Genomic DNA, 20,549 nt, shown 5'->3' on the forward strand with positions numbered 1-20,549 from the left:
CAGAACCACACTCCAGAGTGYACCAACATAGGAAATAGCTCCTCAAAACCTCTATTAACTCTTGGGGAGGTTATTATAAAGAGGGTTTGTTAGATAAAAGCTGTAGGTTATAGAACAAGTTTATGCATAAAGTGTTGATGAACCCTAGGTTAAAATTTCAAGTGTCATAACTCTAAAGTCCCCGCATTCATGTCTTGACCCTGTAATGGGACWTTCCTAATGGCCCTGTGCATCACCACTGGCTAGAGCAGCCCYGTCCTGGTGTTGACACCAGCTAAAGGCTTATCCAGGATTCTAGCAGTTTCTTCTGTTTGCAAAGTTTATGCAYTCATGGTCAAATTCTGTTAATTTATCTCTACTCAGATCGGCTTCGTTAGTTTTTGAAATAACGTGCTTATAAAAGAACTGTGCATACATATATATATGTGTGTGTGTGTGTGTGTGTATATATATATAAAAGAAATCTTTGGCAAACTATACAAAGATCTAGTTCTTGAGTACCACCCTGTCAAATTTCTGTTTTAATCTGAAGGATTGGGAGAATGTGATCCAAAAAGTGATTGATAATTTTAGAAGCTCATCTGTTCTTTAGCAGTTTGTCATAATGTCAGAAAAATAYTCATTACAAGGTAAAAAAATATTTCTTCCCACCAAACTCCCTGTTTTTTTTCCTCAGGTCCTGTTTCCTTTTCATTAAGTGATGTTAGACAGTCTTTTTTAAGAATCAAGTTCCAGACTCTATTTGGGACAACAAACCAGTAGTTTTTGACATTTTGAATATTTTGAATGAGCTGGCAATTTAGGAGCACAGCAAGGGTGGTGGGCCTCTGCTGAACGCCTGGTGATGGCACTTGCTAGCAAAATTGCAGTACTTACACTTACTTACTTACACAAATTGGAGATTTGTGTAAGGCTGAAGGTTTTGGGGCCAATTCTGCAAGAAGGAGCRTTGAAGCAAGTTGGTGTCTTCTCTTCCAGCCCCTGTGGGAAGCAGCGGCCTGTCTGTGCACAGAGCTGACACAGTCCTATGGCGATGACGAGCGCATCAGTCAAAACCTACAAACCAGCATTAGTCACTTATTTTTTCAGCACAGATCGCTCTTTTCTCAGTCTGAGAGCTGACAGCTGTTTGTTCTTGGAGATGACAAGTCGTGTTTCCAGCAGGTGCCGGGGAGAAGTGTGCTTTAAGAACGGGGCCTTTTCATCACGAGCAGGAGGCCAGCCCAGCCACATCACGGGGGCTCTGGCTCGGGCCCTTTTCTGATCTCAACCGTGACTTCCTCAAAGTGAGGAAATGGCACCRCGCTTGAGATCACTGAGCTGATCTAAAGAAGTCCTAAGGATGTGTTGTTCTGTGAGTGGGGAGAAGCGTTCAGCTTTTGATTTGCCTGTTAAGTGGGGTTAGTCAGCTGGCAAAAACCCAGGCACTGAATGAAGGTTGATATTAGCTAGAAAAAGAGGTTTGCGTAGCAGAAAAATAGTTAATAAAGGAGAAGCAATGACATTATTTGTTTTTTGGCAGAAACAGCTGCATAACAAAGTGCCTTTTAAAATATTTTTTCAGTATGTGTTCTTTTGTTAATTTTTGTTCAACACGTTTTATTGGAGCTTTTCAGGACTTTTTAAGCATTGAAAAGCTCAACTAATCTAAATTGACAAAATTGAAAGGAGCAAAGAAAGTTGAGTAAGTTCTTAAAATAAAAAGTAGCTGAAACTACTTAGAGTAAAAATGTTAAATATATGTATGAAAATTTGGATATTGAGTGACTGATGTACCAGAAATGCAATATGTGAAATTCATTGGGAATATAGATCAAGAAGGAGCCACCAAACTSTTCAGTCCTAGACCTGTTTTAGTATGCATGCCCATCTGTGATTATGTGGAAATTTTGACTGGTTCAAGGTAAGCCTGGTAAATTACATACCTGTCCCTAGGAACTGTGATTTGTGACTTAATGGTTGATGGTGCCAAATCAAGTTGTTATTACTGGTTGCTTTTTCCTTCTAAATGGCAATAATTTCCCATTACAAGCTGAATAGCTTTGAAAAATACACATATAAAGGCTAGATTTCTTTTTTAACACCACAGCTGGCCACCATTTGTTTGAGTGCATGACTTTTTTCTTTAAAAATGTAATTTATTTGAAGGATATATTTCTGTGGCACTTTGTTTTTCCTCAGGCTGTCTCCAAGTCCATAACTCTGGAGATGGTGGKTAATGAAGACAGATGACATTTCCAGCCCCTAGGCTACTGTTTTCTTTTCAATACCGACCTTTGCATTGAGAAGCGAAGAGCAACAGAGCTGCTCTTTGCCAACAGCAGGGTCTTTGCKTCGTTTCCCAAGGTGGTTCTTTATTGGTAACTAAAAAAAATGTGTTTCTGTAATTATATATGTTGTCAGAGCTTTAAAGGACAGTGTTAGTTGTAAATGGAAGGCAGAAACCACAAAGTTCAGCTGAAATAATGATCATGACTATGTTGTTATCTCCTTCTTCATATGGCTCTTCTCATTAATCAATAAGCAAYGTGGGTAGAGACTCTAATGGGCACATGAGTTAAGTGAATGGTTGGGCTTTGGCAGGTGAATTAATACACTTTTATTTTATGGCTCTCACTGTAGACTGCTTGGACATTTCAGAATGCTCCCCACTGACATCTGTGCCCTTACTGGTACCTCCCTTTGTTTTAAATGTTGTTCCAATGGTGGAGATCTCATAGAATACATTAAAAGGAATAGTGGGTTCTTACAAAATGACATTAACATAGTGAAGTTGCTGGAGTTAAACTTGCACAAACTAGTTGACCCCCCAAACCCCACATATCTTTGAATCTTCCTCTTTGAACATGGAAAACAAATAATTAGGTTCTCAGTATAGGTGTTTGTATTTGTCTTCAATTCTCAAACCTAATTTCCATTAATATTTTGTAATACTCATGTAGATGATGTTGCTTCTGCAGTTTTCTGCTCCTAAGCTTGTTTACTAGAACATTCAAAAAAGCAAATATAAAATAAGTAAATTCACTTAAAATACAAATGAATATTCATRCAGAAACATGGAATTATTCACTATATTTTATACAATATAGGGTTTAGTAAATCAAGATGGAAGGATGGGACTTCACACTTAAGAGTATATTCTTCCTTCTATTAGAGTTTTGCAATTTTCTATCAGCTGCTTTCTTCTTGAATCTTCTGCTGTGTTCTGATTGCATGTAATGAGTTTACTGCTATAATTAGAACACCTATCAAAAAAAAAAAAAAATTTAGGATGGTTAAAATATCCCTATGAAAAAAATGTATTTTCTCCTCTAGATCTAGGCACTTCAAAGTTTAAAAAAAAAAAAAAAAAATCAAAGATCTAAGTATCTTTGAAGAAGAACTAGTTGAGAAATACGAAGATCATTCTACCTGTTATACTTCCTATCCCTTGGCTATAAAGATATGGGAATTTCAGGAATAATATTACACATATATGCATGTAATCATCTTTGAAGCATGAAATCCTCTTGAAGTCAATGATAATTTGACTTCAGCAGAATCATGATTTTCTCCACTCTTTGAATTCYCCAGTTGAGAAAGGGTCAGATAAGGGATAGTCCACCTGAATTTTGTGAAAAAAGTACTAATGCAGATTTTTTTCTGAAAAAGCTGAATTATTTAAGAATTTCAGTAGTAGAAACAAAGACAAAATGTTTTTAAGTGCTTGTTTGCTCTAGTTTTTAATAATGTGTAATTGACAAATGTGTTGGGTAAAATACTTCAAAATGACATTTGMTAATTGTCTGGTAGCTTGGGCAGTTACTGTTTTTGTAAGGAGTGCAGTGCTGAAACTATGGGTCTCTTCTCTGCTATGTAGGTTTTTTGAAGGATATTTTTTGAACAAGAAATACATAGAAGATGTCTGTTTTACTGAGCACCTTGGGTAATGCATGTGGTTAATACTAAAAGTCTCTGATGTGAGAGCTTGTAAAAAACCCCAATGTCCACAATATATTTCAGTCAGGTTCCCAGTTACTGTTAGTCAGCGTTGGCACTATTTGAACATAAGTGTACTTGCACTGTTTACATTAGGTGAACAAGCACCTTGCAGACAGATTCAAATTTTTTTTTTTTTTCAGTTGGACTTGGAAAACTCTGCTCAGTAATAAAGCTACTACTGTCATGGCCTCAAGAGAGGCCATGTCATGGCCTTGGAGATGGTTCTTCTCCTCAAACAACAAAAGACAGAGACCCTGTGAGCACCCAGATGTTCCATAGATGGCTATTGAGCTAATGAACCTGTGCTGAGTTACATTATTATTTATATCTGAGAAATGAAAGTAATTACCAAGTACTTATGAGCAGATAACAAGGAGGAGCACCTAAAATAGTTTTCCTGTTTGAAAAGCATACATACAGCAGAGGATTTCTTTCTTGATTGCTTCAGTATATACATTGAGGGGGAAAAAAGTACTTCTTRGCACAGAGAACTAGAATTAATGAACAGTGAGCCATTCATTTGTAATGTCACAAAACAGACTCAATGCTGAGAAGAAAAAATCTATTTTGGGAAATGCCCTGGCCGATTGGAGGACGGCAGGAGTGGCGATACACCCAGATACTTCTTAAAGGATTTCTTATTCCTGAGAGGGGAGCTTAAGTTTAGCAGATACTCTTCTACTGAAGTGATGTTTTCAGCATTGGCAAATATCTTTCCAAAATATTTTTGTGCCTCCCTTCAAACTCTCAAGTTGGCCTTTCACAATGGTAGATAGGAAAAAATCTGTTAGAGTTTTTTCTCTTGAGATTTCCCATATTTTTTAACTGGAATCATCGAGACAGGAAGAAATTTGAATTAAATTATTGGTAATACTTTTCTGACACTATTTTCTTTAAAATTGGGAWTTTTTTTCCTTTGGCTTCAGTAGAAGGGATTTTAAAAGGTTGGTTTTGTTTCAGAAAGAATTTGTAATGGGACTAGGAGGCAAACTGAAAGCATTTCTTCTATCCAAAGCATTAGACATGATCTCTTAAGAAGTTAAATGGGCACAGACTTCGCTGTTGTCAAATAGACTGTGTTGTTCTTTGCAACTGAGGTTTCCTGTGCTTTCCAGTTCAGCTGTCCCCACCATGTGCTACTCCTCTTCTTTGCTCCCCTTCTTGTTGTCAGAGACAAATGTGGGGCTAGTAACGGCGAAGCGGGGCAGGAGTTTTGCAGGCTGGAATGCCTGAGCAAGCTGCAAATGAGACACAATGAGGTCACTCTGTCTTGARTAGAGCTGACAGTAAATCATGATTCCAAAAAGTCCCCCTCATTGAGAAATCAGAGTTCAGCTCTATTAATTCAAGAGAGAAGGTTGGAAAAGGTTGTGAAGTCAATGGAGTTTTGCCTGCGTCGGGATTGCAGGGAGCAGCCCGAGTATCAGCAGGGAATAGCAGCAATCTGAAAAGGGTCACTGATTGCTTCATTTTGCCTAATGTATTCTGCTTCAGGTTATAAATAGAACAATTTACACATTAAGCTGGTTGAACTGTGAGCATCAATTACACATTTGGGGACTTGTATTGGACAGGGAAGGATCACAGTAGATATCCTTGAATGTATCTCAGCCTTTTCCAACCCTACGGAATTAATTTTGCTGAATTCTGATCTCCCCTCTTCCTAAAGACAGAAGTACAGAAATAATATAGAATATTTCTTCAGTATGCCGGCAATCAGGGAGACATATTTAGGCCTGTATGTAGACAGTTGTGTTCTYTTAAAAATAAGCTCATAGATGTGTAATAGGTTTGTTTTCTTTCGGCGTGGTTCTTAATGTATGATTTAACACCCCAACAAGTTTCACGTGTTGGTCAAGGCTTRTTCCATGTGGGCACTGTGATCTCCTCCCACTCACCCTCAGAACTTGTTAAGGCTTCCCATTGTGAGCCTGCCACACTGGGAATCTTTGGAGGCCCTGGCAGTTCAATGTGTGCAGTTCAAGTATTGGCTCCCGGGCACGTGTGCCTTCAGAGGTCCTCACTGCCCACAGAGGAACTGCATTAATTTGGATTCAKTTATCAGTGCTAGCCTTGTTTCACAACATGGAGCTAACTAAGACTGGAGGAGTAAGCAGTTCCTTCCCCAGAGGAATTAAGCTAGTGAGAAGAAAACAGATAAGAAAGGAAAAAGACCAGATAGAATATTTAACAAAAAAGGGGAGGATTATCTGGTGTAGGAAAAGGGAAACTGAAAAGACACCTGAGAATGTTTCTTGAGGTCTCTTCCAAGCCCTCATCTCTTCACAAAGCTGCCRTGGCACCCAAGAGGGGGCCTGTCGAACTGGTACTTGGTATCRTCTTCCATCAGGATGAGTTTCTTGCTTTTATTTGTGGGTCCTGGTCCTGCCGTGCAGCCAAAGAGACAGTGTTTACTTTTGCTGAAGAAGGCTCACTGACAGAACAAGGATGAGAATTCCTGTTTATGCTAGCTAGATATGTTCCAAAAACACCTGTAACAACCAAATGCAGTACAATAATCAGTACTGTGTTTTTTTCCAAATAAATTTTGTTTTGATTATTTTTTATCAGCCTTAGTTTTAACTCAGTGATGAGCTATGAGTATTCCTACCTCCCTAATATTTTCCTTTGAATCTGGAACCTTAGATTTTCTTTTTAATGTCATTGAGTCACTGCTGTGATGGATCTGTTAAGAGTGCTGAGATGTTTGATGAAGAGATCAATATTTGTGTGGTTGCCCTAAGTGACAGCTCCAAACTTGAGAGGGGGACAGGGTGGTACTGTTTAGACTTAACCACAATAGATGATTGATTATTTATCCATGGTAGTGAAGCCTCTTCTATCCCTCACCTGTATCCACTTCTCCCATGGACAAAAAGGTAGATTAAATAAGTAGTTGTTGTGATTGCCACCGTGATAGAAGGTGTTTTGAAAAAGTGTGTAGTTCTTGAAAAGCTGATGGAATAATCTTTCAAATTATGCAACAAGCTTTGGAAAGAGGAAAGTTCAGAGCTCATTAATAGCTAGGCATGCCACAGATGTTATTTTGGGAAGGCAAATCAATGTTTTTTCAATGCTTCCTAAATTTAAAAAAAAAAAAAGTTTTATCTCAAGCAAAAAAAAAATTAAATCAAAGGAACATCGTCATTGCATTTGAAATACACCTTTCAGTACTTTGGTTTAAGCTCTGAGTTTTAATGAAACCACAAATGAGGAGTAGGATTACAGTACTGTTAGTACTAATGAATTGGAGTTAGAGCCTCACAATTTTAGTGTTTTTTTTTTTCCTAAGCATATTTCTCATTAAAGCTAAACTGCAATCAGCAAAAAACACTCGCATTCAAGCTTATGCAGATACAAAGAAGCTCAAATTCACCAAAAGCTTTTTTTTAAAAAAAAATGCTACTCACAGACACTCTTACATGCCTGTCTAGGACTTTCTGCAAGCTCTGCCCGTACAGCCTTTCCCTGAAATGCTTCTGGCTAGAGTAGGTCATCCTCTCTCCAGAAGGTACAACTTTGATTCCATGTTCTGTTCTGTTTTTGCGCTCCAACTTTGCTTTTAATAGGCACAGGACGTTCCAGCGGAAGGCGAGGCCGTGCCGGGGGTTGCAGGGCAGGAGGTTGCAGCAGGAGGTTGCTGGGCTGGCCCGGGGCAGCAGCTCGGGTGCTCGAGGTTCTCGGTCGGTGCCTCCCTGGGCCGTGTCCAGGTGCAGCCGCGGGGGCCGCTCCCGGCAGCGGGCACTGCTGCGGCGCGCTCGCTCCCAGCCCAGCTGCCAGGTTAATAGGGGTCCCACAAGAGCCCGCTTCCAACCTGGAGCCCTTCTGATGGTTTTTCTCTGCAGTCATTAGGCAGGCCAGGTGATGATCTGATCTTTATCCCTTTGAATTATCACAATCCTGGGAGGAATAAGAGCTCCCTACAGGTCTTCCTACCTCAATTTAGAAGAAATCACAACTGGACTGGAGAATTCAAAAAAACAAATTGTGAATCTCTTATATTGCAACGCAATCACACGTTTTCTATTGGGTCAATAACGGTTTTATTCCAGGTCATGTTTTATTTATAGTATTCACAAGTTCAAGCTAATCTTGTCAATATTGTTTTGGTTCAGACAGTTTCTTGCCTATTTATGTAAATACTTGTTTAGCCTCATTTACTGAAGTACTTGAGCAGCTACTTTATGTCTGCATCTTGTACTGAGGGACAAGGGCCAGTTCCCAACCTTTTCTACAGGAAAAGGTACACATAAAATRCTCTTCTGAAGATGACTGGAGAATAAGCAGATGCTTTAATTCATTCTAGCCTACTATTTTTTTTGTATTCTTTTTATCAAGTGCTAGTGGACATAAAGACATTTTGCTTTGGAAGTATTTTGCAATAGCTGCAATAATTGTCTGAAGTGAAATTGAAATCTATGTCAAGCTAGATCTTKACAAAAGTAAAGTCACTTTAATGCATAGCTAACTCTCCATTTTATTTCTATCTATGCAGTATTTTGGAAACCTTTCCTCACAACTTATCACAGAGGTGTGAGCAGGGTTTATTTTGTTTGTTTTGCTCAGAACTGTTTAAATTATTTGAATTGTGTTTATGTGATTCGAAGATGGTAGTGGATTTATAAGCAACTCTGATATGATTAAAGAACCTGACTGCTATAGAATAGATCCTTTTCCATGCAGGTGATTCATTTCAAGGTGAATAGTGATTTATTTTATGTATATGCTGGTGTGTGTGTGTATATATTAGATGTGTGTCCTGCGTGTATACACATGTGTACATATATACATATATAGAGAGATACCCACAGGAGTGTGTGTATAKATAAAGTTGAGTTGAAGGTTAGTGAGCAAAAATTTTTGCATATTGTTATTCTGTTTATAAGAAGACACTTTTTTTTCAAAATAATGGTGCCAAATTTGAAAGGAAAAGGGTAGACAGGTAGGAAAATGTTTGAAATTAACTTTGTGTATGAAGAGAATATAAATTGCTTTTGTTGAATTTGTAGCATATTGATTAATTGTATTTTACATTATGGAAGAAAAAAATGCACAGAAATCAAATGGGATGCCGAATGATTTGTTGTTGGCAATCAGACATCCAAGGAAATTGAAAATGAGTTGATATGCTTGCAATCTCTCAGATAAACAATCTCTTCATATTAATGTCTTTAATCTTGGCCTAGAGCCTGCATCTCCTGGTTCCAGTAAGATGAAATGTATGCCATTATTTAAATAGACATAAAATACAACCTACTACTACWTTATCTATTTCAGTAACTGTGTCTTGAATTTATAATCAAAAAAGATTTGAATATATAATCAGCATAGCGAATAATTGGTAATTAAGATTTCTATACTAAGTGAATAAATGCCMTCATATATACACACTGAAAACATAAAATATAGGAGATTAATGTGTTTTAGGTAACTGTAGGGCTGTATAYGATGCATCTGTTTGTGCAGCTCTACCCAAAATTCAGTTAGAGTGCTTTGTGTTAGCAAAAGAACCAGAGTCAATCAGTTGTTGTTCCTTGGCTGTCTTTGATACTTGCTTATTCTGCATTTCTGTGCCCGAGATGCATTTTGTACGTAGAATCAAGAGGCAGTGCAGGCAGTCAGGGAGGTTTGCAGCCTTCCATCGGCTGTGTCCTATCTAAATAACTGCTGGAGGAATTAGCTGTGCTGGTTCTCTTCAAAACCTGACYTTTCAGAGTCACTCGCCTCATCTTAGAGCTATCTGCTAGGCAATTATATAATGCAAATAGGACACGACTGCGCAGCTGGTAATATGCAGCTTTGTTTTTTCTGAAGGGATGTTTTGTTAAAAGGTGTTCCTAAGAATATACAGCCTAGCTTATAAATGTTAATAGATGCAATCTAGGTATTGTAAGGAAGGATTCTATGTACTACTATGAGGTAGTATGATGCAAATATTTGGGGGAGTTTACAGTTCTATGAAGTTGGATTCTTTTTTGTTTGTTTCCATTGGAAGAAACAGTTATGTAAAAAAGAGCAAAATACTCCACAGTGTCAAAAGCACAGAACATACTTCAGAAAGTTTTTACCTCTCAAAAAAAAAAAAGAGACTTTCAAGTAAAGGAATTAACAGTTTTCTAAAGAGCTACAGAAAGTGTAAGTAGTTTCATGCAGAGCGATGATGTCTTTTGTGGCACCACYGTCTTTAACAGTAGCATAAAATATTTTTCAGTTGAAAGATATTACAGTACAAAAACAAGTTGGTACACTTAAAATCAATATAAAAACTTCAAACTAATAACTCCAAAGCAGAAGTCTCCTGGTATTCAGGAATGATGGGAAGGATATAGCTTACAGTTTCTTGATAATACAGCCCATCTCATATAGCAGTCTAAATTAGGCCTTAATTATGGAAAAATAAATTACTTATTTACTAATCCACCCAGTCTTCCCTAATTTCTTACTTTATTGCACTAAGAATAATTAAATTCCATCAAAACATCCCATCAGTTAATCCTCCCTAGAAAATGAGCTCRTTAAATATCTGTGAGAGGGGTGGGTTTTGTCAAAAACTCTTCTCCTTGTTGAATAAACAGTTTTATTTGTGTTGCTGAGTAGGAACATCCTCGTTTTTTTGGTGACATTTTAATTATGGCTGTCAATGCTGCAATTAGGAGCACAGTGAATCACTGCAGTCAGAGAAGGTCTCTCCCAAGTGCTCTCCAGTTGTCGTCTTCCAGAATATTTAGCTTTTCCTTTCTATGCACGTGAACATATGGAAGATGGGGGCTAGCCCAGAGGCACCTTTCAGTTGACAGAGGAAGTGATTTTTAGGTGGTGGTTCTTGGACCAGACCGCAAGGAACCCAAGGGTGGTTGTCATTTGATGATGACCTGAGACCTCTGAGAAAAGASAAGGTTCTTGTAAACCAGGCTGTAGCTGCTGTGTTAAGAGTATGTAATTTCTAAAATACCACAATTCAAAAGCTATCAGGTGTCTAGCAAACAAATTGGAGATGGAGGGTAAGAAAAGATGGGAGAAAAATGCCTTTGGTGATTGCAAAATGTTTCCAGCTATTCTGGCCGTTACAGTATTTTTGTTGCGGTCACATCAACTGCCACTGTCTTTACTGTTTGGTGTTAAAGCCACACTGGCACCAGGCACAATGCAGAGTGAGCTCTGGTACAACTCACTTGGAATGAGTGATAGTCAAGGGAAGAAGAATTAGTAACTAGTAATTAGCAACAAACGTGAACTGTTGGTGCAGAATAGGTAGCAGTTCCTGCTATCCAGCCTTTCGCAGAATCATAATATGYAAGACATTACATTTTTAAGACTTTTATCAGAGTATGGTACTCAAGCTTCAAACTTTCATTTTAGTATTAAGATCCCTTTATTTCTGTTGTCTTTCTGCAATTGTTCCATATATACATATTTCCATTGCCTATTGTATTCAATATTCTAAGCCTTCCTTCTGAAGTATGGAAGTTTGGGTGATTGTTTTCATTCCTTGATGATTTCAGTTGTCTATAAGCTTCAGCTCTGTGCTACAGGAAAGCCTGATGTCTATATTGCATGCCTGTCATTGAAACCAATGAAGAAGCTTATGCATCAAAAAAAAMCTTAGTGGGAGAATAACCATATCCAGATGACACACCAAAACTTAGCCTTCTATGTCTTTGTTGCTCTTCAGTCTCTTTAAATAACTGTCATGCAGACCCTTGATTATGAATTAAACTGACAGCTGTCACTCACAAAGTAGTGAGTGTGGTGGTACAAATAACTTTGAGTCTTGTATATGCTGAAGAGAATGCCTTAGGACTAACTCGGACTTCTGGATTCTTAAGGTCAAAGTTAGAGAAGAAGGATTTAGGGATTTTTTGAAGACTAGTTTTTATTTTGTTTTATAACCATCCTTGTTCTGTAAAAATAAAAGAAGTTCGGAAAAACAAATAGGAAAAAGGATTCCCCCAAGTATGAGCTGTCCACTTATTATCATTCCACCTTAAARATAAAATGTATTTCTTCAAGGTGTCTTTTTCACTAACCAGGCTGGAGCCATGGCATGTTAACATAATTTTGCAGGTCCTTTATGGTAAAACCCTTCATGATAGTGAGATTATCTGCTAGAATGAAGCAACAAGTGGGCTGGGACCATTTAAATCTATTTCTAAAAAGAGCCATGGCACTTCTATTACTAGAGGATTTAGAACAGGATTATTTTATATTTCACAGACTAGCAAGGGTGTGTTGTGGGAGGAGGAGGGAGATTAATTTTTCAGAGCGGCTCTACACAATTCCTTTCAGCGTAGGTATATTTAGAAGATGGTTCTTGCCAAGGCAGAAAGTGCCCTGCTGTCTGTTTGCTTGCATCTTCCCAAGTCAGAAAGGGCAAGGAAAGGAGCAATGACTGGAATGGTGAGAGGAGGAGTAAAGGAAGGCTAAAGACAAATTATATATCCTTAGTGTGACACAGTTACACTATGCTACAGAGTGGGGGCCAGTGGGCAAGAGTCAGATTTGCTTCTTTTTCTGATATTGATCTTTTCTGCTCTCATCTGTGGCTCTGATTCTCCTTGCAGCCTTTCTTCCTCTGGCTTTGCTGTAATTGCTTGAATTCCTCTCGTTTGTATAGAGCCTTGTTTCAGCAGAGCTGCCGGATTGCCTGGGGCTCTGGATTTTACCTCGGGCTGGCTGAAATTCGTGTTTAACRCAAGGTGCACCTAATACCTTTGGGATATCGAAATAAGCATTTAACAAATATTTTTCTTACCTGGGATTGGCTGGCCCATCTATCAATATGAGTTGGTGAGGAAATCCAGACCGGTTTGCTTTAATGCTTCTCAGCAGTCCGCCAAATGAGCAGGAAGTGGCCCTYGCTTGCCCTTGGCATCACAGCAAGATTTGATCTTAGATACGTGGCTTTTCTGACGAATAACATAGAGATATTTTGATTTTTTTTCCAAATTTGTTATACATCAAAAAAGAATTCTGATATCAGCTACGTAATGTACATTTTAGTTATGTTAACCAGTCAGTTGCTCAGTAATATCTTTCCATTTCTTGCCTCAATTTTATCTTACTTAGGGATGAACGAGATTTCTGTTTCTGCATCCTACCTCTATAGGTGAGAATAAACCAGGTAACAAACTCATTCTTTTTCTGATTTATATTCCACTTCTGTTTCTCTGGAGCTTTGATTCCRTTTTTCATTTTCCTCCTTTATGACAGCAGTGCATTGGAGTGAGGGTTGTAGGTTTTCAGCAGTAACTCCCAAATCCCAGCCCTGGTCAGTATGCAGCAGCACAAGCCTGGATTTCATGGCAGTGTTTTCCTAGCTTGCTTTTTTGTTGGGTTTCACCTTYCTACTTTTGGCTTGTAGATTTTTGTTTTATTGCTAAGTAAAAGGATCATACTTCTATTTGCACTGACCTGCTATTTCCATCATGTAAGACCAGGAAGAAAAATGATAAGAATATCCACTTTGAGCCATATTACAACAATCCACATTAATTGAAGCTTTCTTTAATCACCTCATAATACTAGGTTGTTTTTTCTTTTTTTTTTCTTTTTCCCCCCTAAAAGCTGCCACCCAAGTAGACAATAGAACCACTAAATATTGCTAAAAATGTTTTCAGCAATATTTTCAGCTAAATATACTTTAAAATGTTGTTTCACTAAATACCATTCACCTGTATGCCAATCTAGTTACAACTTGCAATCTTTTTCATTTTCGACGTGACTCAGCATCATACAACCTGAGATCTATATYAAATTATTTAAATTGCTGTTGAATATTGAGGTGATAAAAGTCCAAAACTATAAGCCACGTAATTTCCAACTCTGAAACATAAATGTCTAAAGTCTAGATGGTTCAAGCTGATTTTTTCTAATGAGGACTGCAGTTTCTCATCAAATCTCTTGGCCAGGAAGGAGCAGATAGTGCCAATTATCTTGATTAAAGTGCAGAAATGTTTTTTTCCAGATTTCTATTTTCTCCAAATGCATCAGAAATATAAATCTGATTTGAATTATATGTACATTGGCTCAATGACTAYGATAACAAAGGGTTTGTGATACAGCTGAAGAGGGGTCTGACTTCTTAGATAACTTAAAACCACCACTTGGCTTCTCACCATGAATTGAAAATTAAGACATACAAATAAAGCCAGATTGACCTAGAATTTATGTGAACATCCTCAGATTTCTTTATTGGGGGAATGCGAGTTTGMTGCTTTGCTGCTGTAGTCGATCGAAACCTCCCATTTTTGCATATTGGGCTTTTCCACTTTTCTTTTTCCTTTCAAGTCTCCAAAACTCAGAAGTGTGTTGCTTTTTTCCATGCCAGGTTTCAGTGTCTCTGTKTTTGTTTTTCTTGTACAATAATATAAACCTTTTCCTAATCTTGAACATCCCAACAGAAATGAGAAGTATTGGCATGCAAGGGCAGCACAGGATGAAAACACAGATCCAGAAGAGGGGAGGCACCTAGCACAAGACATTCCCATGACAGTAATCCTGGGCCTGCAATTCCTGTAATATAGCTATATCGATAAGGTTTAGCTTAAAGTAAGATAACTAGCATGGTTGCTAGATTTTAGCTATAGCTCTCTGATTCTACCTTAACAGGAAGATTTAGCATACTAGTGTCTTGTAAACACTGAATCTGAGCAGTGTGGGGTGTCAAAAGTGCCTGTTCACTAAATATGATCCAATGATCTAGTAAAAGTAGAATCTAGTGGTTTTTTTCATTCATTATAGTCAACTACATTAGATGTATTTAGAAAATTCAAGACCTGCACAGAATTATCCAGTACYTAATTCATTCTTTCTTATAGTTCCAAATATGGAAGCATCTGACCCATTTTAAGACCTTACAAAGCAGTGTAAAAACTATAACTAATGGCCTGATGGAGCTCGTGGTGGAGAGGAGGTAATTGCTCCTTTCTCAGCAGTGGGAAACATGAACATTACTAGATCTCCAGCAACACATGAATGAATAATTTTTTATTCCATTCTAGATTTTTAATGAGCGAAGTTTTGGTGCTAAGGATAGTTTGGTGATGTGTCACACTCTCTTACAGTGAATAACAAAATATTTCTGCTGTATCCTCTAACTTTCTGTTACCTGAATAGGTAGGTATAAGGTCTCCAGAATGGGCACAAGGGCAGTAGGAATGGTGGCCTGTTCCATTCTCTGATTTACTGCCTCCTTTGGACAAATCAGTGGTGGCTAAATGTTCTTTGGCAGTTAGGCCACATACAGTTGTTACATGTCACAGCCCTGGGGCTCTTCTGTCCCAGGACTTCTGCTCTCTGATCCTGACATAGGTTGCTTGTCGCCAGTAAATCTTCCCCCAAGCCTTTTTTCTTTTTTTAATCCAGCAGTCCCTTATGGCACAAAACAGTCTGTCATTCTAGTTCTGTCCTCAGTCTACTTCCAATTTCTAGTCCAGGGAACTCTTGGCAACAGCAAGGACTCAACAGAGGCAGGTAATTRAAGTTTCAGTAAAACAAAGGGAATCTGCAAGGAATTTCTTTCGCCAATTATCTGTAGACATCACACAAAGTTCTATTGCCTTCATATATTATTTTAACAGGATAAAGYTTTGTGTGGATAGTGAAAGATCAGCCTACAGGCTCCATGATCCAGGCTTGTAAAGAGATGCCTGTCACATGTTTGGCCATCACACACCCCGCTTTCCCTTCATAGTCAAGTGACTTGACTGTATCAAGGTGAGCACAGTCGGCTGGAGAAACAAGTTAGGAGAAAAACAAGCAAATAAAAGTAGCAAAGCAAAATAAAAGCTTTGCATTTATTTTGGGTTGCAGTCAAGTCAAGCCCCCAGGTTAGGCATGGGGTGAGCAGCACGCTATTTCTTGCCATGGCAAGCTGGAAGTAAATTTTGGCATTACTGTGTGTCACRCAGGCATTTGCTCTGCCTCATGCAGAACTTTGAAGAGGAAAGAGCCTCTTTAAAGTTGAGAGTGAAAGTGACATATACGTATATATGCATTTAAATATACATATATATTTAAAAGTGCATCTGCAGCATTTTTGTATTTGATTAGAGGGCTAGGATGGTTTCACTGGAGTTCGAATAAGAGATCCTCCTCATTATCCCACAGTTCAGGTTTGCATATATATTGAAGACAGAGTTATTTTTCCCTAAGGACAGTCTACCCTTGGCAAAGTCCCATGGCTAATGCAAATCTGTCAAAGGGTCAGAAGATTTTTGCGCTTAGTCATACAACATTATGTTAGTAATACAAACATTTTGAAATATTTTATACAAATCTGCACMGTTATTCCTTGAGCAAAGAGTAATTAGAGAGACGATAATTTAAAAAAAACCTTATTCCTCCTTTTTCTGTGATTAGCTACAGGATCTTATTTGATATTTACTGGACAGCAGCCTCACAGTGTCCTCCTTGGAAGATTCCATKGCCATAAGGCAGCTGATTGTATTTAGTCATCTTCTGCACCAGCAGTTTTGCCTTTTGGGCTCCAGAATTGATTTTCCCCATCTTGGCGTCTCTTTGCAGCTGTGTCCCTTGCCCTATCGCTCTGCTCTGGCCAGTGGCAGAGCAAATGCAGCTCCAGCGGGTGGTTTCTGGGACATCACAAGTGGCAGCTTCGTGAGGACAGCAAGTGGAGACACTTCTTGTGCAGGGCATTACAGCTGGGAATTGGTCACCAAAGAGGCAGTTGGACTTGGGAAATTCTTCTTCATAGAAACCCTGCTCTCCCGCCACAAGACAGAGATGTGTCTGCCCTCTAAATGCACAGCCCAGAGTTGTTCTGTACTTCTGCTAAGCATTTTAGAAACTGTAAGAACCATTTAAATCTTAGATTTTGATTACAGGGACATGCTGAGATGAAAAAAAAAACTGCAAAAATGGATTTTTGTTTTGCTTAGAATAGTTTTAAAAGTTATTTCCACTAAAATCTTCTCTAGTACTGGTTGGATATTTTTTTGATAGTCATTCCACCACTGAGACTCCTAACACAGACAAATGTAGCCACCTGCCTCTTTCTCCTAAGAAACTGAGATTACTCACTGCAGATTGTTTGCAGATTACCAGCCATGTATTTTTAGTTATGACATGTTTTCTGAAGATTGTCTAAAGGGCACGCAGGAAATCTGGGAGAGCAGTGAGGATTTGTTGTTTTGTTCAGCCCCAGTGAACTGCAAGATAGGTCCAAAGGGCGAGTGTGAATTTGGAGCGTTGGCCTCGCCGCCCCTCGGGCGCAGGTCGGATGCTGCCAAAGCTGCGTGCTGACCTGGGGTCTCCAACTTGAGCGTGGCTGTTGCGGTTTGTAGGGGATGGAAATTTGTTGAGAGATGAATCCGCTTCTGCTCTGGCCAATTCTCAAAGGTTAGAGGGACTGAGGGCRGCTGAACTCATCTCTTAATAGGGATATCAGATACTGTGGTAACTATAGGCCTGACCCTGGCAGTATCAGGTTCACCAACACCCTGCTGACCGTGGGTCCAGTTGCCTTCAGAACAAATAGTTGAGTTCACAAATAGCACAATTTATTCAAATGCAACATTTAGAGAACAGGTTTTGGATGTCAGTACAGGAAATTTTCTGCTACTGTGTGGAGCCCTCAGCTAGTGCCTCATCACTGACGTGCAATCATCACTGACCCCAAAAGATGGGAGAGGGCTCTCAACCTTGAGGAGTCTCCTCAGGCGGTGTCCTAACCGGAGGGGAGGAAAGGGGTTCAGCCTGTCGACTGATCCAGAAGTTATGATGGAGACTTCCCTCTCTCCTTCCTTCCCTCCCTTCCTTCCCTCCCTTCCTTCCCTCCCTCCCTCCCCTCCCTTCCCTTCCCTCCCTCCCCTTTATGTATTTTCTTTTACATTTAGGTGGAGCTTGGGTGACTCTAGTCATACTTTCATTATTGATTGGTTTTAAAATTCTCCTGAGTTAATTGAAAATCTAGAGAGTATGCTTAGTGAGGAGGGGTCATTCTTTGGAAGCAGGTAACTTCTAGGATGGGGTTGTGTATTGGTATTATATTGAGATTAAAATGAGGAGAAGTTTGAGCAAAGTCCATGGAAGGGACTAATCTGCCACTATCRTTGGTCCAGCACCAGACATCTTATCACAGTGTGGCTTATCAGCTGCACGGTACGGCCAGATTGCCACTTCTGCAGGGAGAACAACAGAGTTCGGCTGCAGTGTCTTCACTCGGCTCCACTCTCCATTTGCTCATCAGCTGTATGGCACCATCAGATTACCTCCTCCRCAGGGAATCCAACAAAGTTTGGCCTGGAGCAGRAGGGTTGGACTAGATCATCTCTAGAGGTCCCTCCAACTGTAATGATTCTGTGATGGTGTCTTCATTCTGCTCCGCTCTTCGTTTACTCTTACTAGTGTGTGCTAGGAAGGCAGATGGTGTTGCCAAGGGAATCATGGAGAAGTAGATGCTGTACATGCCAACCATCCTGGAAGTAGTAACTGTCTCTCACCTCAAGCAAACCTCTGTAATGCCGTAACTTCTGTTAGGTCCTGTTTTTTCTCTAATTTCCCCTTTCTCAAGCAATTCTCTCACAATGGCTCCATGAGAAGCAGCCCTGAGAAGAGCTCTCACCTTGAAAGGTGATTTTGTCACCCTCTGCTATTCCGCTTCTGACTTTCCAGCCTTTAATTCCCTCGTTTTTAGCATTAGCAAAGTTCCATATGACCCCAATCCTCAGTTTGCTGCATGTGTGTGGATGGGAATAGGATGTGCATTTTTCTAACTAGCCAAAAAACTTCAACTTCCTGCATAGCACCTCAAGGAACGGAGCTGAAATCTCAGGCAGGTTCTTTGCTCCCTGTCAAAAGTCGTAGGAGCAGTAACGAGATATGTTTTTGATGTGGGATTGAGGGCAAAGCACATTAGAGTTCGGTTTCTGCTGTGTTGGTTTTCTGTTCAAGATGTTTCACTGAGCTGACCTTAAAGCAAGTTTTCTTTACTTTAATAGTATATACTGTCCAGCCACGATTATGATGCGAAGAGGATGTGGATCATGATTTGCCGTTTACAGGGCCTGTAGTTTCAGATACCATCAGTCTTTTTTCTCTACTAAGCATACATTTCTTAGCTATTAAATGCTAGATCTAATAAAACAAAATAATAGCTAATAGTCCTTGTAACTTGCCTGCAATACATAGGTATAATAGCTTGTCTGACATTTTTTAGAGCCAATATTTACCTTTATCGCTGGTAAGTGCCTCCTGAGACTCATTATTCATGTAATTCCTATTAAGAGGCAGTAGTAAAACAGCCTGTTGTCTTACAACTCTTGTTGTTAAGTACACTGTGTTTAGTAATAAATCAGTCAGCTTGTGCTGCACAAGGGAATTATTATTAGCCCRTATCTCTAGACATTTATAAATAAGTGAATCATACTTATTTATAGACTTCTTTTCATTTAGTGGAAGCAGATAAAATCAGTGCTTCTTTAGGTATGTTTTCATATTTATTGAAGTTTTTCTTATTCCTACCCTTCAAGCCTATGCCTGTAACAAAATAAATATTCTTTCTTTTAATATCTTACATTTTGCAGTAAACCAATATTTAGGAACAATTCTATAGTGCWTTAAGAGGTAAGTAATGTCAGTTCTAGAATAATGTGATAGAAATGCCTCACAGAATTGGGTTACTTGAACTGCAAGCTGTTATTTCCTCTGCCATTATTAAGGCTTGATACAGAAAGATGATAATTAACTTTTGCTTCTAATTTGTCTGATCCATGACTCCATACAGATCTATGACAACCCTCTATAGAAGTTTGAGCTCAGTTATATAATTAAGGAAAGTTTTGACAACARTGTGAATATAGAAATTTGTTTCTCCTTCAAAGACTTGAAACCCATGTTTGTGTGGCTTACTACTTAGGTATTTGGGTTCATGCTTCTGGAAGAATAAGATTTTTAGATTGATACCCTGGAGAAACCCAGACCAAGAAAACTGAATTAAAARTTAAAATTTAAATGAAATTGAAATCAGTTAATTGAAAATTAAYTGAAATTTGTACAAAGCCTAATGCTCTTTTTCTTCCTATGACAAATTTTTACAGCTTCCCCCGCATTCTTTCTAAAAGTAGTTCTACACAGGGCTCCAAGTATTGAGTGAGACTTTCAAAAACCTCCAGTGTGGTTTAATCTGTGCTTCATCCTGTTGAAGTGCTTTGATTGTGTGGTATTACTGCTTTTAACAAGAGAAAGCCAATAGGAAATTTGTGGGGATGTTTGTGGGTTTGTTTTGTTTGTTTTTGAATCATCAGGACTAAAGCTATAATAAAAGTTTGAATGTGTGCTTCCTGTTTTAACTATTTTCTGTATTATCCACGGTGATTATTCTCTTTGATCATAGTGCTGTTGCTTTTTAGTATTATTAGTATTAATAATATACTCAATTTAGTCAATTTACTCAACTTATTCTATATTCAAAAAGAGGGTTTCTGCATCTGTATAGAAGCARGCAATTTTGACTCAACCACTTTGATTGCAAAAGAAAACCTAGACTAGATTCCTTTATGAGTGACTTTAACTGTGAGTTTAACTTGGCCCAGTGTTGGCAAGGCAAA

Source organism: Nothoprocta perdicaria, unplaced genomic scaffold (assembly GCF_003342845.1).
Source record: "Nothoprocta perdicaria isolate Ctin4 unplaced genomic scaffold, notPer1 scaffold_5, whole genome shotgun sequence".
NCBI classification, from domain to species: domain Eukaryota; kingdom Metazoa; phylum Chordata; class Aves; order Tinamiformes; family Tinamidae; genus Nothoprocta; species Nothoprocta perdicaria.